Genomic DNA, 19,565 nt, shown 5'->3' with positions numbered 1-19,565 from the left:
TGCAGGAAACATTTCTGTCATCAGAATATTCAGATGGGGTAGGCAGGAGTAGTTGTTTAAGGACCATGACTTATCCTTGATCAGACGGAATTTGGTAGCACAGTCTGGCAAATTTGTGCCAGCTTGGCAGGTCTGCTCTCCCTCACAGGAACAAGGCAAGTCCAGGGCAAGCAACTTTTGATAGAAGTTGCAGACATCTCCTCTGCTTGCATGGCCTCGGTTAGAGCTCAGTTGCAAGTCCACATCTAGTTTCAAGGGCATCTAGAAAAGGAAGTCCAAGAAGAATAGCCTTGTATTCACCAAAAACTCCACAATATGGAAGAAGGAGAGGAAAAATGGGTGGGGAGCAGGTAGCAGTCTGCCCAAAGTTAGCACAGAGCACAATGTTTGAGAACAGAAATTCTGCCTCAGTGGCTTTTTCCCCCAAATGTTTACTTATTTATTTTGAGAGAGTGTGTGCGTGAGCAGGGAAGGAGCAGAAAAAGAGGGAAAGAGAGAATCCTAAGCAAGCTCTGTGCTATCAGATGCAGGGTTCAATGCCATGAACCCCAAAACCTGAGCCAAAATCAAGAGTCAGACTCTTAATCGACTGAGTGACCCAGGCGCCTGCCTCAGTGGCTTTCTAATAGTGATTCACATCCTTGGCTAATTATTATTAAGCTTTCTGACCTAAGACTGTTATTTAAACTCAGTTTGCAAAATGGAGACATTAAAATTCACACATTTGTGGTGGGAATTAAATGACTTAACTTATATGTAGTGTTTATGAAATGTTAGCTATAAATACTTTATATCCAGAACCAACAGAAAATTGATAGCACGTGGCCAGAGGAGAAAAGTGAACATAATACTTGTAAGGAAGCAAACCATGAACTACACTGAATATGGTGTAGTGGTTAAAAGCATAACTCTGGAGCCAGACTGCCCATATTTGCCCCGGTGCTTCAGTTTCTTCATCTGGAAAGTGGGAATTACCATTAGTATCTACCTCAGAGGAATGTTGCAATGATTACATGAGTTAACTGGGAAGTACGTAGTGCAGAGCCTGGCACATAGCAAGCACTATATGAATGTTAGCTTCTACCCATCTGTAGTGTTGCCAAAGAAAAGTATCCAGGATTTTTACAAAATCCACATATTCACCGGAGTCCCCATATGACCACCACATATACTGACTATCACGCTAAATATCACACCATTTTCTGTTCTTATTCTCAAGTACTAAAGTCTCTGTTCTTTCCAAAATCTACTGGTATTCTACAGCAGAGCAGGTGGGAATACATCCATCACCCAAATTGGACAGGAATCACATCTTCACTCAACTTTATTTCCTTTAGGAGAGTCATGCATGTTTCCATATATCTTCCTTGGCTCTGTAATACAGGCTTCTGAATGAACAAAACTGTTCTTCCAGGGAACGTATTTTCCCAAAGAATATCCCTATTGATTCTGAGACTTTGGGATTGAAAGTTCTTTTCAGAATCCAGAATTGAATTAGGCCTCGTCCTTCTTTTCTATTATTTTTACTCACTGCATTCTTGAATAATGATAGATGCCAAAAAATGAAAATAAAAAAGTGCTTGAGAATGATGACAACACTTTAGCTGCAATTAAAGTTTTCCGTTTAAATTAATGGTAATTTGTAATCAGGAAAAAAAATCAAGAAGGTAAGAATGCCTCCCTGAAAGTCAGATTCTATCAATCTATTTCATCTCTGCTAAATGTGATTCATTTGTGGACCATTTGCTTTTGTGGAGGGTTGCTTTACTAGAAAAGGTGACATAAGTCAAAATTATGTAAGCTGAAAATGATTTTTCCCCAGATGCAAAGTGATATTCGGGTACTAAATTCCTAATCAAATGTTCAATGTCTAACTTTTTGTTAAAGCAGACCTAAAAACTATATTTAGTCAATTAGGAATCATATATTTAATATACGCTACAAAATATTTAATGTCATGTACCAAATTTTATCTTCTGCATAATTTCTGGCTTATTTCACTGTGTGAACCTAAAGGTTGAAGCAATACCTTCCTTGAATTTACAAGGGCTCTTTCTTTTCTAACGTTTTATTTTGAAACAATTTCAGAGTTACAAAAATGTTGCAAAAATCCTACATGTAGTGCCTATCCCTTTCATTCCTTTTCTCCTAATGGTATTATCTTATGTAATCACAGTACAATTGTTAAATCCAGAAAATTAACATTGATACAATAAAGCTAAGTAATCTGTAGATCTTATGTGAATGTCACCAGTTGTTCCATTAATGTCGTTTTTCTGGTCCAGGATCCAACCCAGGATCCACATTATATTTAATTGTCCTGTCTCCTAGTCTTTTCAGCTTGGAACAGCTACTCGGTCTTTTATGAACAGTACAGGCCAATTATTTTGTAGAATATCTCTCAGTTACAATTTGTCTAATTTTTTTCCTCATGATTAGTTGAGGTTATGCATTTTTGGCAAAAACACCACAGAAGTTCAACCATCTCAATGCATCACATTAGGGGGTATGTGATATCTGTTTTATCATGGTGAGGTTGATTTTGATCCCTTGATTGAAGGGATGTCTGCCAGGTTTCTACTCTATAAATTTACTATTTTCCCCTGGCACCTGGGTTGCTCGGTCAGTTAAGTGTCCCACTTCAGTTCAGGGCTTGATCTCATGGTGCATGAGTTTGAGCCCCTTGGATCCTCTGTCCCCCTTGTCTCTGCCCCTCCCACACATGCTCTCTCTCTTTCTCCCTCTCTCTTTCAAAAATAAATAAACATTAAAATACCTTTTTAAATTTAAGGTTACTATTTTCCCTTTATAATTAATAATATCTTGGTGGGGATATATTTTAAAACTATACAAATACCTGTTTCTCATGATATCTTCAAACACTAGTTTTGGCATCCATTGATGGCACCTGTAGCAACTATTATGGTTGTATTTTCCAGAGAGTGATTTTTCTATTTCCACCATTCATTCCACAGTTTTAAATTGGCATTCCACTATTAGGAAGTATAGTCCTTTCTCTCATTATTATTATTTAGTTATTTATTTACATTAATATGGACTCTTGGATATTTATTTTACGCTATGGGGTATTTATTATTTTGTTGTTATTGTCATTATTTATTTTGTTCTTCAAAGTGTTTCAGATTTGAAAGGCTTAAGGGTTTCACAACTGTCTCTGAGGAGACTTACAGAGGGCACATTAAAGCCACCTAAGGGCTTTCGAGAAAGCTGATCGGGGATGTGTTTTGTCATTCTCTTATTCATTGTAATAATTTCCTGTAGCAAGCACGGTATTAGAGGTGAAGCTTTGGACTCTGTTCAAAGTTGCCCAAAGGACATTCACTTACATGCTTACTTCCATAGGCCCAAGAAGTATTAACGTGAGTTAATATCCTTTGGAGTTTCTCCATTCTAACATACAAAATTTCATCCCTTTTGGGAAGTCAAATTTCTCCCATAGATGAAGGAGTGTCCAATAACACTTCTTGTTCTTCTCTCCAGAGTATCATTATAAACTCCTCCCCAAAGGAAAGGAGCATTGCCAATCTGATTAGAGACTGAATACTGATTGGGCTATGTTTTACTACAGGGCAAGCTTGCTATGCCTCATAAAAGACACAGCCGTGCCCTCCTTCTTCCCTTGCTGCTCCTGTGGTGTAAGCTAGCCTGCAAGGCTTGCTTCTGGAGCAAGACCTCTCTCAGGTCTATTCTTTTCTATTTTAGATAGCCACAGACACTGCCTTTCTATTGTCAAGAAGAAATGAATCAAAAGCTTTGTTGGAGCTTCCCAGCCTAAGCCACATTCGAAAATACAGCTTTTTACTGGAAAACTCTGTTTTGGAGAGTATTTGGTGCTTATTCCCCTGTTAGTAAGCAGTACTTTATCTCTCTTTGGGCGATTGCCTGGACAATGCAAGCTCTTGGGGGAAGGAGTGTGATGAGTGGGGAAAAAGCAAGCTCAAAATCCCAACATCCTTGAATAGATATGCAATCACCCTGTGCAGCTCCATTTCTCATCCCTCCAGTCACTTGCTCATCACAGATTACCATGCTGACAAGCCTCACCAGCAGTGCAGATGCATCAGCCAATCCTAACAGAGAGGGAAAACTCATTGCCTGATCTATGGATCAGCCATGCAGAATCTTCTGCTAAAAGTGCAGATTTTTAGGCCCTGCCCCAAATGGAGTAATCAAGATGGTAGGTTCCAGGAGTCTACATTTTTATTTTATTTTTTTTAATGTTTTATTTTATTTTTGAGAGAGAGAGAGAGAGAGAGAGAGAGAGACTGCAACTGGGGGAGGGGTAGAGGGAGAGGGGGACAGCAGATCTGAAGTGAGCTTTGTGCTGACAGCAGTGAGCCCAATGTGGGGCTCCAACTTAGGAGATCATGACACAACCCTAAGTCAGACACTCAAATTACTGAGCCACCCAGGTGCCCTAGGAGTCTACATTTTTAAAAAGCAGATACCCAAATGATTTCTGTGCGCATTAATTTTGAGAATCATAGTTCTGTTGATAGGGCTCAAATTTAAATCATCTTCTTGAGAATGGGTGGTCCAGTCAGTACTGTGAGGTACCTCAGGTCTCCTCAGCCTGTCTTCTTTCTTGCTAATCAGGCTGGCATAATCCCTGTTCTTTATGTCGCTTCCCAATGTGTAGTATTCCCTACCACCAGTGTAAATTTGTCCAAAAGACTAGATTTCCTAACCAAAGCCCTCCCCTTTTTTAACAGCTTCTTGCCCTGCCTCATACTTTACCTGATTCTTGGTTGAAGGCATGACATTAAGCCACAAGTCTCTTGGGGACTGGATCCTACCCCCTGTCTGATGTGCTACAGCCTATAAACAGATCTTCCCGAATTGTACCACACAGACTGCCTGACTCCCAAGCCGTCCACCATTTCATGAATTTCTCCTGTGCTAATGCATACCTATAACTCAATATTTCAGGACACCATCTTCAGATCTGGAACTAGAGCCCTAAACCTTCCTCAATGTACCTGGGCAATTCTGAAGACCTTCTAAAGACAACCTCCCTGCCACTTCTGTTGCCCCAACCTTTCTTGTCCCTGCTTTAACCTGCTTTCCACCAGACCCATTTGGCTGAGATCACAATCTGCTCTTTGCCCTCCCTCCAAATATACATAGAAGAAACAGACCAAACTCTGACATGTGGGATATTTTTTACCTACTTTCAACCAAGCTTGTTTAAGGCGGGGGCCAAGTCACATTATTATTTTTTTTTTTTATAATCCCATGGTGTAATCCCTATATCCCACAATATAATCTCTATAATCCCCAAGCATCCTGCCTTGAAATTTGTAATATTAAACTGTATTAAGAGGTTCCAGTTCCAGGTAAGATGGAGTAAGCACGCTATCCGTCTTTCAGAGTAAATACAGCTTTGGTATGCAGGGGGCAGCAATTTGAGGATTCTGTAAAGTAAATAGTAGTAGGCAGATTACAGAAGGAGATAGATTTGAAAATACCATTAGATTTATAGTGAGTGTACTATTTCCCCCACACCCCCACCTCCAGTCTCCTCTGGCCTGGACTCAAGGTAGCCCCAAATCTAGATGTGGGACCAAGAGAGCTCCAAAGAAGCCCTGTAGTTCAGGCTCAAGAAGGGGTAGGGGTCTCTTGACAGTGACAGCAGAGATAGTGGGGGTTTGCAATGCCTAGTATATAATTGGTATTGAAATGACTAATAACAAGGGCACCTGGGTAGTTCAGCTGGTTGAGAGTCCAACTCTTGATTTCAGCTCAGGTCATCATCTCACAGTTTCTGAGATCTAGCCTCACGTCGTGCTCTGCACTGAGCATGGAGCCTGCTTGGGATTCTCTCTCTCCCTCTCTCTCTCTCTGCCCCTATCCCACTCACACATGTGCTCGTGCTCTCTCTCTCTCTCTCAAAATAAATAAATAAACTTTTTAAAAGAAAGAAATGACTAATAATAATAATGATAATAATAAATTACTGATAAAAGTAATAGCTAGTATTGGTTATGTGTCAAGAACGCTTAAACACTTTGTTTATTCGTATAAAAATGCCAGAAAGGAGATATTATTATCCTATTTCATCAGTCTGCAAACTTTTTCTGTAAAGGTAAGATAGTAAGTATGTTATTTACTTTTTTAAAATTTTAATTTAAATCCTAGTTAGTTCACATACAGGGCAATATTGGTTTCAGGAGTAGGAGTCAAGTGAGTGCCCTCCTTAATGCCCATCACCCAAGGTAGTAAATATTTCAGGCTTTGTCCCTGTTGTAACTACTCTACTGTTGTGCTACCAAAGCAACCATAGATAATATGTAAATAAATGACATGGCTGTGTTCCAATTAAACTTTGCTTCTAAAAATAGGCAACAGGATTGATTTGGGCCACAGGCCATATCACTGACCCTTTTTGTAATTTGAAGATGGGGAATTGAAATCCAGGGAAGTTAAGTAACTTGCCTAGGATCACAGAGCTGATAAGTGACAGCATCTAGGTTCAAACCTGGTTCTTGGGTCTGATTCTTAATCACTATGGCACACTGATATTTTTGAGTCAATAAATGAGATGACAGAGATGGACCCAAGCAATACCTTTGTCATGAAAAATTTCAGAGTCTATGGGTAAATGCTGAATGTCAGAATGTGCCAAAGAAGATAAAATTACAATTCTGAATGAAATTGTGTTAGTTTCCTATTGCTGCAATAACACATTGCCACAAACTTAGTGGCTCAAAACAATATAAATTTATGATCTTGAAGTTCTGGAGGTCAAAGGTCAGGCATCAGTCTCATGATGCTGAAAAGGTGTTGGCAGGGCCTGCATTCATTCTAGAGGATCTAGAGGAGAATCTATTTCCTCGTCTTTTTTCTACTTCTAGAAGCTCCCTGAATCCCTTGGCTGTGGCCCTTCTCTATCCCCAAAATCACCAGCACAGCACCTCCAAATCTCTCTCCCTCTCTGACTGGCCCTCCTACTTCTCTCTAATAAAATCCTGGTGAGTACACTGACCCATCTGGATAACCCAGGATATCTCTTCAGCCTAGGATCCTTGATTTACTCACATCTGTAAAGTCTCATTTACCATGTAAGGTAACATCCACAGGTTTCAGGGATTAAGACAGGACATCTTTGAGGGCCTATTTTTTTCTGCCTACCACAAAGACTTTCAAGACAAATAGTACTGACCCGGCAGGTTTTCTCTACTGTCTGCTCATCACACCTTTTGCAATTTGAGTGAAAGGAGACGTGACACTACACTGTGCCATCATGCCTTTATGCTTAAGTATGCTCGGCACAAGCTATAGTCAGAAGAGAAATACATAAAACACTTTGGGACCTGAGATAAAGCCAAAATAAAAGAGTGGATCACATTATCCAGGTCTAACCACCAAAATAAACGAAAACGTAAGCCCTTTAAAAAAAAAAATGGTGATGTTAACATTTTATTTTTCTCAGCAAAAATCTCAGCTTTGACATTTTGCTGATATCTAAAGGCCATCAATTTTAGTTTGAGTTTTCAGGGAAGCAGATGTTAAGACAGAATTAGAGATGCAAATATTTATTGGAGGAGATGCTTGTGAAGGATTAGGGGGCAAGGGAGCAGGATGAGGCTGAGAGACACTGTAAAAGAAAAGGAGGAAGCAGGGAGTATTGTGAAGAAAGAGCCTTAGCTTAGTACAGCTTTGGGGAAGTCTCAGCTGGGCCAACAGGGAGCTCCAGAGAAAAGAATGCTCTTGAGAAAAGTGACCAGACTCTATTTCACAACTGTGCTTAGGCATTGGCTAGGAGCAAGCCAAGAAAAACCTGAATTCGGTAGGAATGCTGCAGCAGATCTCAAAGGTGGCAAAGCTGGAGGCTCTTAGCTAATACCTTTTTTCATAGTAAGGTTTCTCTTGGGGCACCTGGGTTGCTCAGTTGGTTGGGTCACCGACTCTTGATTTCCACTCAGGTCATGATCTCATAGTTTGTGGGTTCGAGCTCCACATCAGGCTCTGTGCTGACAATGCAGGACCTGCTGGGGATTCTTTCTCCCTGCCTCTCCCTGCCTTTATCTCTCTCTCTCTCTCTCTCTCAAAGATAAATAAACATTTTTTTTTTAAATTTTTTTTTTCAACGTTTTTTATTTATTTTTGGGACAGAGAGACAGAGCATGAACGGGGGAGGGGCAGAGAGAGAGGGAGACACAGAATCGGAAACAGGCTCCAGGCTCTGAGCCATCAGCCCAGAGCCCGACGCGGGGCTCGAACTCCCGGACCGCGAGATCGTGACCTGGCTGAAGTCGGACGCTTAACTGACTGCGCCACCCAGGCGCCCCTAAACATTTTTTTTTTAAAAAATAAGTTTTCTCTTGAAGGTAGATCTGAACGACATGCCTCCACCACCACCATAATACATCACAACTTCGTTGCTATGATAATCATGAAAGAAATGTTCCTATCATCAAGTCTAAACAGTCTGTAAGGCGTATATTGTAGCTTCTTTCCTTTAAATAATTGTTTTTTTTTTAATTTAATAAGCTGGTTCTTTTAGAACCTTCTTTATGAGTTTCTTTGTAAATAAGTTTATTTCCTTCTTAAATGGTTTTGTCTCAGGATTTTCCTTTTATATGTGTTATGGTAATGAAGAGGGGTGGGAGGGAGAGAAGAATCTAAGAAGAAAATATGAAAATATTGCAATAAAAGAAGGAAATTTTCACTTATTTGAGCTGGGTTTGTTACAGTGCTGTTCCCATAATGGCATCCTACCCACAAGGCCATCGTGCATCCCTACGGATCTATGAGCTGAACAAACTGTCATCTTGACTTCATTCCAGGACTCCAAGAGGCAGCAGGTCCATAGGGGTTCCTGAATATGTATTTATGCTCCAGCTTTTTCTAAAGAGGATTTGAGGAGTGGACAAAACTTCAGAATATAAATAACTTTTAAACGAAAAATGGTCTGCAAATGTAAGCTGATTGTCTACGAGACTGCCCTGCCCCCACGCACTTCAGATGCCAGTTGCAAGCCCAGGTTGTTACCAGGGCTTCTGGTGGACCAATTACAGATTGGAGGTTCCTAAGAACCCCCCCTCCTCAGGTCCATTAATTTGCCAGAGCAGCTCATAGAACTCAGAGATTACCAGTTTATTATAAAAGGATACAACTTGGAATAATCAGCCTGTACAGATACACAGAGAAGGCATGGGGAATGAGGGAGGAGCTTTCACAGTCCTGTTGATTCACTCTCCCAGCACCTCTACTTCCATGTTCACCAACTGGAAGCTCTTCAAACCCTGTCTTTTTGGGGTTTTATGAAAGCTTCATTGTATAGACATGGTTGAGGTAATCATTGGCCATTGGTGGTTGAACTCAGTCTCCAGCCCCTTTCTCCTCCCAGGAGGTTGGAGGTCAGAGAGTGGGACTGAGAGTTCTAACCCTCTAATCACAGGGTCGGTCCTCCTGGCAACCAGCCCCCATCCTTAGGTGGGGTCCAAAGTCACCTCATTAACATAAAATATAACATTTTTGCTGTTCTCAACACTTAGGAAATTCCAAGGATGTTAGGAACTCTGTGCCAGAAATGGGGAGGAAGACCAACTACATAGTTCTCATTATAAATCACAATATAACAGCATACCACAACTGGCAAGATCTGCCAAGCAAAAGGTAGTTTTAGAAAAAATGATGATGCTAGCAAGAGCTTCTAATGTTTGAAGGCTTGCTGGACTCAAGCACTTTCTTACACATTTTTATTTAATCTTCATATTGAAGAAAATGAGGCTCCAGTTGCCCAACTAAGCAACTTTCCAAGGTCACGCAGTTAGTAAGAGGAAAACCTGAAATTTGAATTCAAGTGTGTCTTCTCAAGAACCCTGGCTCTTAGGTCAAACACATCTTGATATTCTGAATACGACACTGGAGGGCACCTGTTCCCATGGATGGGGTTGCAAAGAGCCTCATCTCTCATCCAGTGTGTAGTAGTCAGTAAACCATGTGTTCGTCAATTGAAACCTACTTATTCAGAACTATAAGGAAAGTGGGGGGTGGGGGGAGATTAGGAATCACAGGCTATAACACTTAACCAATGCGGTGGGGCACCGAATGAAGGAGTTTAATGGAAAGACATGGTAAGAAGGATTAAGAGGAGAGAGTAACTGACATCCTTATTTGGATGCAGTGTTAAGAACAAAGCACTCATTTTACTCCCTCAATCACTGCATCACGTGTTGAACACTTGGAGGACCTAAAACTTGAAGTTTCCCCACTCCGGGTACGCTGTTCTCTAGGAGAGAAGTGTAGCAAAGGAACTTCAACTTGCAACTTACTATCTGCTTACTATCCAGAGATTTCTCTAGCTCTACTCAAACATCCCAGCACAATGTGACAGCACCCAGCCACGGGGATCTCAACAGAGCCCAGACAGGATAGAAAAGGGTACAAATCCAGGTGTGGTTCCACTCACTAAACTGTGTGCTCTAGTCAGAGCTCTATCAGCCTCAGAGGAAAGGTGTCTTTTTTTTTCTAATTGGTCTACCCAGAGGGTATATGTTTTTTTGAATTCAGGTCAAACCTAGCTACTCCCCTGCTTGACGACTCAATTTTTTCTTTGCCTTACCAGATGAGATTTTTATCTATCCTGTATTTTCTTAAACCTTTCTCTGGGAGTGGAATGAGCTAGAGATGTGGTTTGCTTATGTTGTTACTTTGATTATTTATTAACAGCCTTAGTAAAGAAAGACCTTGGTAGAATCTCTAGAAATCCTATTGACGTCTCTGAAAAATACATTAAATGGTTACTGGTAGGTCAAAAAGGTATGTGGTTAGATTTCTAACAGAATTAGAAAGAAACAAGAAAGTTTTTGAGCAATGATCTACCTACTTAAGAATACAAAATCTCTGAGAGAGAACCACTCTCCACTGCAGAGATGCGCTTCAATGTTTAACAGACTTCTTACCAGCAGCGGGTACTGAAAAAATGTTTTTCAAAAATAATTATGACACTTCTACCATTTTCAAGGATCCATGTACCAGAAACACAGAAAGTCCACAGTCGGCCTTACACAGATGTGGCCTCACAGTGGACACCCAATGACTATATGAATCAATGACCCAGGCCCTACTTCAGTCTTTTAAGACACTTGCCATATTGCCTTGTTCAAGACAATATTTACTGATTTTGATTGATTAGATCCCTCCTCTCGTAATATCCAGTCTAGATCTAATTACTTAACTCAATAAATATTAATTGCCTTAAACTATCAAATTACAACAAAATTTCATCATTCTACAAGGCACCCAGATATGGCACTGAAATGTTTAAAAACAGAGGCAGATGGTTCAACACATTTATTTGATAAGAAGAATTTGTCCTTCTCTCTCTCTGCTTGCTGATCCTTTATCTCATCACCAGAGGAATGTGGAAGTTTATGCTTGGGCCCAACTCAACTCCATTTCACCTGCACTGTACAGCCAAGTCCATAAACAATGCTACTATCAATCAAAGACCCTTAGTCACAGCAGGAGAACACTAATTCTGCAGGAAGGACTCTCAGAAGCCACACCCAACACACAAAGGACAGACAGGCTGGCGTGAGGTTCGTCAGATTTCCACTGGGTTAGTTTAGCTTTAACCTATTTTACTACCACTTGGTCAGCCCACTTCTTTTTTGGCCTGATGCTCTTAGTTCTTTTTGCTGGATTCCTAATCCCTGGTGACAGCTGGAGAAGCTTGGTCCACAAAGACTGGTTTTTTCCTAGATACTGCATCCAGAAGGACTTCAACAGTCTTTGCAATGTCGTTTCCCTCTCTAAAGGGAATCATTTTAACCATTCAATAAATAATTGTAAAGCATACAATATGTAACTTGAAAAACAAAGTCACAGTAGAAGGGAAAGTCAGAGAATATAGAAATATAATGTGTAGGAATGCTACAAACAAATATAAAGCACTGTACAAAAGTGAAGGAAGAGTGTCTATTTTAGAAGAGGTTAAGAAGGAAGATCTCTTTGACAATGTGACATTTGAGCAGATAGCTGAAGGGCTGAGAAAGTACGCCAAAGGGCTGTTGGAAGGTGGAAAAACATTCCAAGCAAAGAACAGTAGATGCAAAGGCCCTGAGGCAAAAATGGGCTTGTTAACGTCAAGGAACAATCAGGAGACCAGCAAGAATGGGAGGGGAGTAATTTAGTGAAAGAGCTGTAGGAGATAAGGTCAAAGAGGTAACAGAGGGCCAGTGACTTTTACTCTGAAGAAGATGGGAAGCCACTGGGGATTTTGAGAAGAGAAAAGATATAGCCTGACTTAGATTTTAAAAGAAACTTTAGGTTTTAAAAACTACTGTGTTGAGAATAGGCTGTGGGGAGGAGGCAAGAGTAATAGTAGGAAGGCCAGTTAGGGGAGACTTGCAACAACCCAGGAAAGGGCTCGTGGTGGTTTAGACCAGAGTGACAGCAGTTGAGGTAATGAAGTAGTCAAATTCTGAATTTGTCTGGAAGAGGGCACCAACTGGATTTACTGATAGACTCGATGTGAGGTATGAGATGAAGAAGGACTTAAAGATGACTTCATGTTTGGAGCCTGAGCAACCAGAAGGATGGAGAAAGACCAAAATTGAGTGTTGAAATAAGAAGTTAAGTTTTGTACCTGTTCAATGTAAAATGCCCATTAGTCATTCAAGGGGAGGTGTTGAATAAGGGAACCAAGAAATGGTCTGCTGGAAGCCACTAAAAACTGTTTCAAGGAGGAGGTAGCATTATTTCCAAATGTTGCTGGAAAGATAAGTAAAATAAGGACTGAGAATTAATTGGTCTTCAGGTTTGGCAATTTATTGGTCACGAATGGTCTTTACAAGAACTGTTCCAATGGAAGTCATGGGGCAAAATCCTGACTGAGATGGATTAAAAAAAGAATGGAAGACGGGGAAATAGAGACAGTGAGTGGAGACAACTCTGCCGAATAGTTGCTGAAAATGGGAGCAGAGAAATGTAGTTGGAGGGGATGTGGAGGTTGCGGGAGAATTATTTTGATGGAAGACACAAACTTCTTTGCATGCTAATGGAATGATCCAGTGAAAAGGGGAAAATTGATGATGCATGAGGGAAGGTGGAGATTTCTGGAGTAATATCCTGGAGCAGGATTGAGGGGATTAGGTCTTCGTGCAGCTGGTAGTTTGGCCTAGATAGGAGCTCCAGCTGGGCTCTTTTCTTCTCACTCTGAGAATAGATAGGAATCTCTTAGTGAAACACTTCAACAGTCTTTCTTCACCCACCCACCCACGTCCAACCAGTTTCTTCCTATCTGCCCACAGCAACTCAGACATGTAACCTCCTTTCCCTCCCATTTTTAGCTTATGACCTTGTTGATTTTCCTTGATTTCAACCAGTTTTCTCCATCATGATTCCCTTGCTTCACTAGTTTATTCACTCAGCAAACATTTAATGTGCCAAGCATTGAGCTGGTTGCTAAAGATACAAGGATGTGTAAGACCCAATTCCCACCTTTGAAATTCTCACCAGCTAGTTAAGGAAGAAAACAGTAAAACAATAATTATGGTAGAGTGTGACGTGTATTAAAATAGAGCCTGAAGCTCAGTATAATGGGAGGAACATGGAACAAATCTGAGGAAGCAGCTATGAATTCTGTCTTCATGGAGGAGTCAAGCAAGATATGACAGAGGAGGTGACATTTGGTAATTTGAGTGGCACAAGAGTGAGTGCTGGACCTCAGGGACAAGTGATTGTTCACTTCAGATTATGACTCCTTGTTTTTGCTTTCTTCTCTTTCTTCCCATTAATCACTCCGATATTTCTCTCCCTCATGAACATTCACTTTGAGGTGTTTGATATTTTTCCTTGAATCTATAGGCATCTTTGTAAATTTTGGAGTGTTATTTTGTGTGTGTACATGTTTATAATTTACATAAGTAGCATTCTGTCGAAGAGTTATTCTGTTTTGTACTTCTTTTACTCAACTATGTGTTTTTAAGACCTATCGGTAATGCTCGATGGTCCATCTAGGACACTGCTTCTAATTGTTGCATATGTTCAGCCATTTATCTATCATTTCCCTGTAGGACAGTTTGCTTCCAACTCCTCACTATCTACAACAACAGTGCTGTAAATAGTCCCATAACTGTCCCTCACTGACGTCTACACAGAGTTCCCTGGACCATACAGTCAGAAGTGAACCGCAGTGTCATAAGACATATGCATACATAATTTCACTAAAAACTTTCAAGCTTCTCTCCAGAGCAGCTATAGCAGGATCAACCCACCAAGAGTGCTCAATGGCCTCCGTTGCTCTGTACCTCTGTCAGCATTTGCTATAACCCATTTTTTAATTTCTGCCAAAACATTCAATGGAAAGTGGTATTTCATTGTGGTGTTGATTTGTATTTTTGTGATTATCAGTGAGATTGAACCCCTCTTTGTATACCTGTCATCCAGTTGCTTTTCTACTTTGGTTCCTATCCTTTGTCCATTTTTCAATTGTCTTTCTTATGGTTAGCAAATTATAATTCATTGACGAGTTTTGAGATGACAATTGCCTTCTCTTGGTTTGGCATCGGTCTATTAAATCTGTCAAAGTGGTCCTGTGTTAAATAGAAATCTAGTTTTCAGAGTCAGATACATCAGATTTTTCCTTGTGGTTTAGGTGTGTGTGTATCACAAAAATATTCTCGTACATGTTCTTTTATTAAGTTAGTAGATTTATCTTCTGGAGGGCATCTTGTCTGTTGAGTAAGCTAGGGGTCCAAGAAGGTGATAGCTGAGCTTGAAGGGTATCTATTCATGTGCATTTCTAGCTCTCCAATTCCCACTATCCTTAAGTCATTGAAAATAATTATCATCCTAGAATTGGTCTATCAAGAAGGAAGTTAAAGTGAAGATAACTTCATACAAACAAAACAGAGAGAGTTTGTCACCAACAGGTGCTCATGGAAAGAAATGCTGAAGGATGCACTTCAGGCCAAAAGAAAGTGATTGCAAATGGAAGAAATGAAGAGCACTGAAAATGGTATATATGTGGGTAAATATAAATGAGAATCATGTAAGACAATAATATTATCATATAATGTTTAAAACAAAGCAAGAATTAAAATATTTAATATCTGTATCATATGCCATCCCAAGAAGTAGTTTGGATTTTAACCCCAGAGCAATGGGAAGACATTTGGTAATATTTCCTTTAAAAATAGGATTTACTTGGGGAGCCTGGGTGGCTCAGGCAGTTGAGCGTCCAACTTCAGCCAGGTCACGATCTCGCGGTCCGTGAGTTCGAGCCCCGCGTCAGGCTCTGGGCTGACAGCTCAGAGCCTGGAGCTTGGTTCCGATTCTGTGTCTGTCTCTCTCTCTGCCCCTCCCTTGCTCATGCTCTGTCTCTCTCTGTCTCAAAAATAAATAAACATTCAAAACATTTTTTTTTAATTTTTTTTTCAACGTTTATTTATTTTTGGGACAGAGAGAGACAGAGCATGAACGGGGGAGGGGCAGAGAGAGAGGGAGACACAGAATCGGAACCAGGCTCCAGGCTCTGAGCCATCAGCCCAGAGCCCGACGTGGGGCTCGAACTCACGGACCGTGAGATCGTGACCTGGCTGAAGTCGGACGCTTAACCGACTGCGCCACCCAGGCGCCCCACAAAACATTTTTTTTAAATAAATAAAAATAGTGTTTATTCGACAGGTCTTGGAGCAGCTACTATATACCGGACATTCTGTGGCTGCCTCAGAACAAGGCAGGCACAGACATCACTTCCCTATTTCAATCAGAATTGGCAAAGGAATGGGGGATGTAGGTTTTTGGGTAGGGCCAATCGGCAGGTAGCAGTGTGGGGAACTGGGGTTACAAAAATGCTGCAGTGTAAGTAAATGAATTATAAGACCCATCCAGTGGCAGAGCTCTGCAGCCCATTAAAAAGGCCCGGAGAAGGGGCGCCTGGGTGGCGCAGTCGGTTAAGCGTCCGACTTCAGCCAGGTCACGATCTCGCGGTCCGTGAGTTCAAGCCCCGCGTCGGGCTCTGGGCTGATGGCTCAGAGCCTGGAGCCTGCTTCCGATTCTGTGTCTCCCTCTCTCTCTGCCCCTCCCCCGTTCATGCTCTGTCTCTCTCTGTCTCAAAAATAAATAAAACATTAAAAAAAAAATTAAAAAAAAAAAGGCCTGGGGTGGATGTGAGGGCGATCTGGCTGCGACATCTGTCACCCCATTGATCGCCAGGGTTGATTCGGCTGATCTGGCCGGCTAGGCGGGTGTCCCCTTCCTCCCTCACCGCTCCATGTGCATCCCTCCCGAAGCTGCGCACTTGGTCGAAGAGGACGACCTTCCCCAGTAGAGGAGGACCGTTCTTCGGTCAAGGGTAGCTGCGCTCCCCTGCTAGAACCTCCAAACAAGCTCTCAAGGTCCATTTGTAGGAGACCGTAGGGTAGTCAAGCTTCCAAGACTCCAGACACATCCAAATGAGGCACTGCACGTGGCAGTCTGCCTTTCTAAAAAAAAAAAAAAAAAAAAGCCTGGAGTAGAGTGAGGCAAGCAAGGTACCAGGGGTCAAAGTTTAACAAGACACTTACTCTTAGGCTCGTGCAAGTGCAGGGTCCACACCTGAGAAAAATAAATTTTTCTTGTAAATAACAACTTTATTAAGATACAATTTGCATATCATAAAGTTCATCCTTTTAAAATGTGAGCTTTGATTTTTAGTATATTCACAGAGTTGTGCCTCCATCACCACTAACTACAGAGCATTTTTATTACCCCAAAAAGAAACCCCATTCTTTTTTTTAATTTTTTTTTTTTAGTTTATTTATTTATTTTGAAAGAGAGGGAGAAAGAGAGAGAGAGAGAGTGCATGCACACCATGTGCACACAAGCAGGGGAGGAGCAGAGAGAGAAGGAGAGACAGAATCCCAAGCAGGCTCCACACCCAATGCGGGGCTTGAACTCATGAACTGTGAGATCGTGACCTGAGCTGAGATCAAGAGTTGGACACTTAACTGACTGAGCCACCCAGGCGCCCCAAGAAAACCCATTCTCATCAGCAGTCACTCCATTCTATCCACCACCCCCCAAATCCCTGAAAATCATTCATCTGTTTTCTGTCTCTACGGATTTGCTTAACTGGGTATTTCATATGAATGGAACCAGACAATACGTCTGGCCTCTTTCACTTAGCATGTTTTCAAGGTCCATCCATGTTGTAGCATGTATAAATACTTCATTCCTTTTTATTGCTAAATAATGTTCCATTTTATAGATATACCTTTTGTTTGTCCATTCATCAGTTAATGGACACTTGGATTGTTTCCACTTTTGGGGTACTATGAGTAATAACGCTATGAACATTCAGGTACAAGTTTTTATGTGGACATTTGTTTCCAGTCGCCTTGGGTATACACCTAGGGTCATGTGGTAACTATGTTTACCTTTCTTAAGAACTGCTAAAGTGTTTTCCAAAGCATCTGTACCACTTTGCATTCCTACCAGCAATATATGAGGATTCCGATTTCTCTACATCTCCACCAACACTTGTTATTTTCCTTCTTTTTCATGACTTCGTGCGGAGTATTATCTTGTTATGGTTTTGGTTTATGTTTCCTTAATGACCAAGGATGTTGAGCACCTTTTCATGTTCATCTTTCAACCCACTTATCACTCCAACCATAACCTTGGAATGGAAAGAAATGAGGGAATTAGAGTATCTCTTCCTCAATAATGTAGGAGACTCTGGGCATACCTGTCCTCTGTATCTCCTACACCCAAGAGGTGCTTAACTTCTCCTAATAGGAGAAGTTCAGAATTCATACATTTTGCTAATTTGGAACCAATCATTTTGAAACTTTGGTCATAGGCTCTGGCTTACATCAAAGTCACCCTGTAATGTAATTTACTTTATAGGAGAAGGCTCAGGATTTTTTTGAAAACAGCTTGTCCAGAAAAACACTTAGAAAGGATTCCTCTTTAACTGCCTTTTTTGGCATATTTAAACCACCTTGTTTTCACACAAAGCCTTCAGACAAAGAAGAATACACTCAGGCTTTTGTTTTTGTTTTCCTGGGTTGAGCTTAAATGTCAAATATTCTCCACACAGACAAAAACACTTGCCAGACTATCAGGCTAGCACAGCTAAACTCAAATGTTCACATGTGATTTATTTGGTAGTAGAGTAAATTACACAACTTGTTTATATCAGCCTTGTCAACGGCAAAATGAAGCCATTTACCCAAAAGCCATATTGACAGAGGATGTTTCTGTGACACAGGACTGAAATCTGACTCAAAGATATCAAGAAACACCATCTGTGTTATGATTTATGACAATGCTAAAGAAAAAGGCTGTTAGTCTACTTTGGAAATACTAAACACATTAAGGCCTAAATTTGCTACTGCATCTGATTATTTAAATGCATTTTAAACATATCTGCCTTCAAAATGCATTGCAGTTTCAGGGAAAAAAATATTTTTCTTAGGTCTGATTTGTTTTGAATGAGGACAATCATGGGAAAGTTAGACATCAGCCTATTAAAACTTAAGCCAACATTTAGAACAGTTTAATTACAGAGAATCCTTGCAATTAGACCCTGTAGGAAACTTATCCCAACTAAAATGCTTCCATATTTTGTTCCTTATTTTTAAGGCCAACTTCATCAGTCATGAATCTATTATGAATCACTGAATCAGAGCAAACGTATCTTAAGTTAAAAAGAAAGCACGTCCTTTAACCAGTGAGGTGTCAATTAGATTTGAATTTTGCCTTTTAAAAGAGTGTTCTCACAATAAGGGCCAAGATTTTATAAGGAATCAGGGTGCCTTGTTCAGTTGGTTAAGCATCTGACTTTAGCTCAGGTCATAATCTCACAGTTTGTGAGTTCAAGCCCCATGTCAAGCTCTGTGCTGACAGCTCAGAGCCTGGAGCCTGCTTCAGACTCTGTGTCTCCCTGTCTCTGCCCCTCCCCTGCTCACTTCCTCTCTCTCTCTCTCTCTCTCTCAAAACTAAATAAACATTAAAAAAATTTTTAGGGGCGCCTGGGTGGCGCAGTCGGTTAAGCGTCCGACTTCAGCCAGGTCACGATCTCGCGGTCCGTGAGTTCGAGCCCCGCGTCAGGCTCTGGGCTGATGGCTCGGAGCCTGGAGCCTGTTTCCGATTCTGTGTCTCCCTCTCTCTCTGCCCCTCCCCCGTTCATGCTCTGTCTCTCTCTCTGTCCCAAAAAAATAAATAAACGTTGAAAAAAAAAATAAAAAAAAAAATTTTTTTAATATTTTATGAGGAATCAATAGAATGCCAAATACCTACAAAGCATAGAATAAGGACACAAATACATTTTATTTTGAAACTAAATTCCAAGTTGCATTTTTCTTTATTATTTTCCCTTCTAATTAAGCCATTCAATCCTACCTTTTTCTGGCTTTCAGTATTTCCATCACTGGGATGTGACTTCCAATTCTTATAAGCAATAGATACAATCTTTTAAAGGCTTTTTTTTTTTATATTGGATTTCTGAATAAAAGCCACACTTACCAAAGTAATCGTTTCTAATGGTTTCTAAATAAATGTTTCTTTAATTCTCTCATTACTCTGCTTGCTCATAGACTCGGGTT

Source organism: Prionailurus viverrinus, chromosome A1 (assembly GCF_022837055.1).
Source record: "Prionailurus viverrinus isolate Anna chromosome A1, UM_Priviv_1.0, whole genome shotgun sequence".
Lineage (NCBI taxonomy): Eukaryota > Metazoa > Chordata > Mammalia > Carnivora > Felidae > Prionailurus > Prionailurus viverrinus.
This window is presented reverse-complemented; position numbering follows the sequence as displayed.